Source organism: Oryctolagus cuniculus, chromosome 18, assembly GCF_964237555.1.
Source record: "Oryctolagus cuniculus chromosome 18, mOryCun1.1, whole genome shotgun sequence".
Taxonomy (NCBI): Eukaryota; Metazoa; Chordata; class Mammalia; order Lagomorpha; family Leporidae; genus Oryctolagus; species Oryctolagus cuniculus.
Window position 1 is genome coordinate 6,563,512 of NC_091449.1, and position 6,456 is coordinate 6,569,967.

The window sequence follows — 6,456 nt, forward strand, 5'->3', positions numbered from 1 at the left end:
AGGGATCGGCCACACCTCTATGGATGAACCTTGTACCTCTAAATCAATCCAACAAGAATGGCCATAGGACGTAGTGATGGGCACATTAACCTCAACCTGAAGTGCCTGATGATTGGAGAGGCATTAGCTAGGAGCACTGATTTGAAGCATGTTATCAAAAAGAGAAAATGAAGACTCTGGAGAATGTTTTAACTTACAAGGGCTCCTTTTAGAGAGTAGGCACAGGTCTTCCAGGGATTCTGTGGGCCAAATCCACTTTGGTCCAGACTTGTCTTGGTCTTCAGAGTAGTATGGTTTTACCCGGGTATGGTGGATCCAGCTGGGGATGCCAGGACCTTGATTGTTATAGGCGTGGAAGGTAAGACAGGGTATGTGGCTTCCCATGTAGTAGTAAGTTGGGACCTGAGAGAGCTGTCCTTCCAGGTTTTAAGTAGAACTTGGACTCTAGGTTTTTTTTTCTTAAATTTATTTTAAATGCAAAGTAACAAATACAGAGACACAAATCTTGTTTGCTGGTTTACTCCCCAAATGTCCACAACGGCTGGGGCTGGGCCAAGCTGAGGCTGGAAACTCCATCCAGGTCACCTATGTGGGTACAGGGACCCAAGTACTTAGGCCAGCTTCTACTTTCCCAGGAGCATTAGCGGGGAACTTAATTGGAAGTGGAGCAGCCAAGATTCCAACCGGCACTCATATGGGATGCCGGCTTCACAGGCAGTGGGCTTAACCCACTGTGCTGCAATGCCAGCCCAGGTTCTGGGTTCTTATAAGTGGGTTGGGCTGGCATCCTGGCCTGTTTGAAGATCAAGGCTTCAGATTACCTTTTAAAATTGAGCTAGAAAAGTATTTGATGGCATTACTTGCCTTTTTTTTTTTTTTTTTTTTTTTGACAGGCAGAGTTAGTGAGAGACAGAGAAAGGTCTCCCTTCCGTTGGTTCACCGCCAAATGGCCACTATGGCCGGCGAACTGAGCCAATCTGAAGCCAGGAGCTAGGTGCTTCTTCCTGGTCTCCCATGCGGGTGCAGGGCCCAAGCACTTGGGCCATTCTCCACTGCCTTCCCAGGCCACAGCAGAGAGCTGGACTGGAAGAGGAGCTACCGGACAGAATCCGGCACCCCAACTGGGACTAGAACCCGGTGTGCCGGCGCCACAGGCGGAGGATTAGCCAAGTGAGCCATGGCACTGGCCAGGCACTATTTGCTTCTATATCTATCAGAATGTCTTGAATGGAGGAAAGACCTTCCATAAAGAACTCAGAACTTAGAGAGACCTGTAAGGTGGGCCCTATCCAAGTTTTGAGCAGGACAATTGGAAGACCTAAAAGCCAGTTTGGTTTTGCTTCCTGGCAGAGTTTTTCCACATTTTTTTCTTTAGGGTTATCTGATTGCCTGGAGACCTCAGTCTTCCAATGAAGTAGAAAGGGCCAGAGTGAAGACATCAGGCGATCCCTAGGGCCTTGCAAACCCCTCGTGTAACCCAGCAAATGAAAGAGGGCTCATTATCACTTTGTAGTGACTGTGGGGACCCACAATTTACTTTAGGAGTATTTTGGCCATTTTCTGGGCTCTTCCAGTCCTTCCTGGGAAGGCTTCTACCCACCCAGCAAAGGTATCCATGAGAACAAGCAGGAATGGCTTTGACAGGGCAGTGTCTGAGTAAAATTCATTTGCCAGTGTTCTCCAAGGCAAACTTCCTTTATCTGCGTGGATTTAATTACGGGTGGAGGGTGTAACCACTGGGGCAGAGCAGGCAAGGCTTCTGTGGGGGCCAGCAACTTTGGCAACAGCTGCTTGCCCAATGCCCTGGCCTCCCCGACAGATAGCAGGTGCTACTTGTGAGCAGACTGGCTTTGTCAAGCTTTTCCGGGGGCGGATCACCAGCTAAAGCAGTTAGCCACTGAGCCTGCTGCTATCTTTCACTGTTTTTTTATCTCTCTGCTCTTCCTCCTGGTCTCGTGGAGGCAGCTTTTAGTATGGAAGTTGGGGGTGCTTGTTCCCATGCAGAATTTTTCAAAGCTTCCCTCTTAATATGAGGAGCAGCCTGAGGTAGAAATCTATCCTTTAGCTCGATGGCTCTCATAGTAGAGCAAGGGTTTGCTTCGTTGTGTTTTGGAAGGCCCTCTTTAAGTCTCTAATAAGGTGATCGGGTTTTCCTGGGATTCCTATTCTGTGGTTACAAGTTTTTTAAAGTCTACTCACTGTCTTGCTAGTACACAATCCTGCCGGTATACAAATCAGCATAAGGCTCCTGCTACTTTGTCCACAGGAGCACTCAAGTTCCACTTGGGGTAATTTGTTGGCAGCGCTATTCTTGCAAGAAGGGTACATTTCATTTTGCTTCTGTAAACCATGCGTGTAATCGAAGCATGTAGTGTCGCTGTTTCTTTCCCCATGAGTTAAGACGGTGCTGAGGAACAAAACTATTCTTACATCATCCATTCATAAATTTCTTAGGATCAGCAGTAAGACTTTCCATCTCCCCTTTAACTTGGCTTAAATCCTGAAGTGAAAGGGGGACTTGTATTTTGATGGAGATACTTGGTCCTTCTGCCTCCTGTAGGAAGTGTGTTTCAAAGGCCATGCTGAGGACCATGGGCCAAGCCTCTAAGTAAGGGAGAGCGGCCCCCATTTCAGGAAGGGGAGGGCAGAGGGAGTCTACAGTTCTTGTAGGGGCACCTTCCTGTGGTGGTATTTCTTTTGGATTTGCCTCCCAGTGAGCTCTTGGTTCAGTAAGCGAAGCTGGCGTGGCTGGCTCCAGCTTGCAACTCTTGAAGAGCTCACGATTTTCTGAGTGCTCCAAGGGCCTCTACGTAAGGGACGGCTATGTATCCACTCTGCAGCAGAACAGGTCGACCTGGAAAGTAGTGTTCTACCTTAAGGCCCTGTTTTCTGGCCAGGGTTTCCTGCTCCCTTCATTTACACTGTGGTCAGGCAGTGTCCGACAAAAACATTACCCACTTCTTTAAAAAATCTGGTCAGACTGTGGCCAATTCTTGAGCATCCCACTCATCGTATGGGATACTGATGAATCATCTTCAGTTACACTTTCCATATGATTTAGAGCATCCCACTTGGGGAGGGTGGATACTCTCATCCCCCCCCCTTTTCTTTACAACTTAATACTTTATTTTTTGAGACTACATGTTTTTAATTTATGTTATGGGCTTTGTGGCTCTACTAAATAAAGAGTTCAAGAAATAAGAGGTACAGATACCAGAGTCCAGCAGGAAAACAGGCAATAAACAACAATCACATGAAAAGGCGTTAAATTTCACTCATAAATTTTAAAATATTCACAAAATCATAAAAACTAAATACTATATATTTTCCATCAATTTGTTAAAGATCTAAAGCAACATTTGGAAAATACTGTATTTGCAGCAAAATTGATAAATGTGGGCATTTCTGTCTTTTTAAAAAAACACTTTTTTCCCCAATATAAAAGGGAAAATGGGCAGTATCTGTCTTTTGGTGTCTGGCTTATTTCACTCAACATGGTGTCCTCCTGTCCCAGCCACTTTGCTGTAAATGCTAGAATGCCATTTTTTATGGGATGACTAGTTACGTGTGTCATTGTCACGTTTTCTTTACTCACCTGACGATGGGCATGCTGGTTGATTGTTTTGAACAGTGCTGCTATAAACATGGTACTGCAAGTAACTCTGATAACAATTCACGTCTTCTTGGTTTATACTCGTTATTTGCATTTCTGGATCTCATGGCAGTTTTATTTCTAGTTTTGTGATACTGTTTTCCATAGTGGCTATACTAACATACATTCCATCAATAGTCTATAAAAGTTCCTCCTTCTTTACATCCGAACCCCATTCATTCTCTGTCTTTTGGATAACGGCCATCTGACAGATGTGAGGTGACAGCTAATTCTGATTTGATTTGCATTTTCTCTGATGGCTAGGGACATTGAGCTTTTTTTCACATATATTTGTTGGCCATTTTGATTTGAGAACTATCTGTTGAGGTATTTTGCCTGTTTCTTTTTTTTTTTTTTTTAATTTTTTGACAGGCAGAGTGGACAGTGAGAGAGAGAGACAGAGAGAAAGGTCTTCCTTTGCCGTTGGTTCACCCTCCAATGGCCGCCGCGGCCGGCGCGCTGCGGCCGGCGCACCGCGCTGATCCGATGGCAGGAGCCAGGAGCCAGGTGCTTTTCCTGGTCTCCCATGGGGTGCAGGGCCCAAGCACCTGGGCCATCCTCCACTGCACTCCCTGGCCACAGCAGAGGGCTGGCCTGGAAGAGGGGCAACCGGGACAGAATCCGGCGCCCCAACCGGGACTAGAACCCGGTGTGCCGGCGCCGCTAGGCGGAGGATTAGCCTAGTGAGCTGCGGCGCCGGCTATTTTGCCTGTTTCTTAACTGGATTTGTTTTGTTGAACTTTTTGAGTTGCTGATATTCTGAGTATGAATCTTCTGTTGGATAGATAGCCTGCAAATATTTTTCCTGTTCTGTCAGCTGTCTCTTCACTCTATAGTTTCTCCTTTGCTGTGCAGAAGCTTCTGAGTTTGGTATGACACCATTTGTCTAGTTTGGCTTTTGTTACTTGTGCTCTGGGGGGTCTTACCCAAATAGTCGTCACCTATAGGAATCTCTAGAAGTGTTTCCCCTACATTTTCTTCCAGCAACTTCATAGTTTCACATCTTCAGTTTAGGTCTTTGAGCCATCTTGAGTTGATTTCTGTCTACTGTGAGAGGTAGGAATTTAATTTCATTCTTCTACCTATATACATCCAGTTTTGCCAGCACCATTTATTGAAGAAATTATCCTTTCTCCAAAGTATGGTTTGGACACTTATGTCAAAAATCGGTTGGCTCTGTGTGTGTTGATTAATTTCTGGCCTCTCTGTTCCATTGATTTGTGTCTGTACGCTAGTACCACAGTATTTTAAGTACTATAGCTTTGTAGTATGCTTTGAAGTCAGGTATCATGATGCTTCCAGCTTGATTTTTTTTTTCTTTTGCAGGATTGCTTTGGCTATTCTGGGTCCTTTCTGTGCTACCATATGAATTTTAGAATATTTTAAATCAAAGAATGTTATTTTGATAGCAATTACAATGCATCTGTAGATTGTTTTAGATAATATGTACATCTTAGTGATATTAATTCTTCCAATCCATGAGCAAGAAATAACTTTCCAGGTTATTCTTTGTATCATTGATAATTTCTTTCATTAGTACTTTATAACTTTCATTAGAGATTTTTCACTTCTCTGGTTAAATTTATTCTTAAATATTTGACTTTTGTAGCTATTGTGAGTGGGATTTCTTTCTTGATTTCCCTTTTAATGAATTAATTATTGGTGTACAATAAAGCTACTGGTTTTGTATGTTGACTTTGTGACCTGTTACTGAATTGGCTTATAAATTGAAGTGTCTAGGGTTTTCCTTGTACAACATCATGTCATCTGGAAACAAGGCTATTTTGATTTTTCTCCTTTCTAACTTCAATGTCTGATTTTTTCTTTGTAATCACTTTTGATAATACATCCAACAATGTACTGAATAACAGTGGTGATAGAGGACATCCTTGTCTTATTCCATATCTGAGAGGAAATAATTTCAGCTTTTCCCTATTCACTGTGATATTCCTTCTATACCTAATTTGTGGTGTGTTTGCCATAAAGGGTGTTAAGTCTTATTAAATGCTTTTTCTGCATCTGTTGATATGGTTTTTGTTCTTTATTCTGTTGATATGATTTATGGTGCTTATTGATTTGCAAATGTTGAACCACCTTTGATCATCACTTGACTATGATGTATGATCTTTCTGATGTGGTGTTGGGTTCAGTTTGCTAGAATCTTGAATTTTTGTGTTTATGTTCATCAAGGATATAGGTCTGTAACTTTTTGTGTAGTATCTTTAGTTTTATTGTCAGAGTGATGCTGGCCTTGTAAAAAGAGCTTTTCAGAGTTTCATCCTGTTCAGTATTCTTTTGAATAGTTGAAAAAGTATTAGAATTGGTTCCTCTTTACTACTGAATTCTACGAAACATTTAAAATCATCAGCTCTGGACTTTTCTTTGATGGGAGACTTTTAATTACTGCTTCAATCTTGTTGCTTGTTAGGGGTCTGTTTACATTTTCTGTATCTTCTAGATTTAATTTCGGCACATTACATGTATTCAGAAATTTATCCATTTCCTCCAGGTTTTCCAATTCATTAGAAGATAGTTGTTCACAGTAATTTCTTATGATCCTTAGTATTTCTGTGATATTGGTTGTAATGTTTCCTTTTTCATCTGTAATTTTTGAGATTTTTCTCATTTTTTTCTTTTGTAGTCTGGCTAAAGGTTTGTCCATCTTCTCAGAAAACCAGCTTTTTGTTTTGTTGACCTTATCTATGTTTGTTTTATTTCCACTCCTTATTCTTCCATGCCTCCTGCTAATTTTTGATTTGGTTTGTTCTCTTTTTTGTAAGTCTTTGAGGTACATCATTAGATCT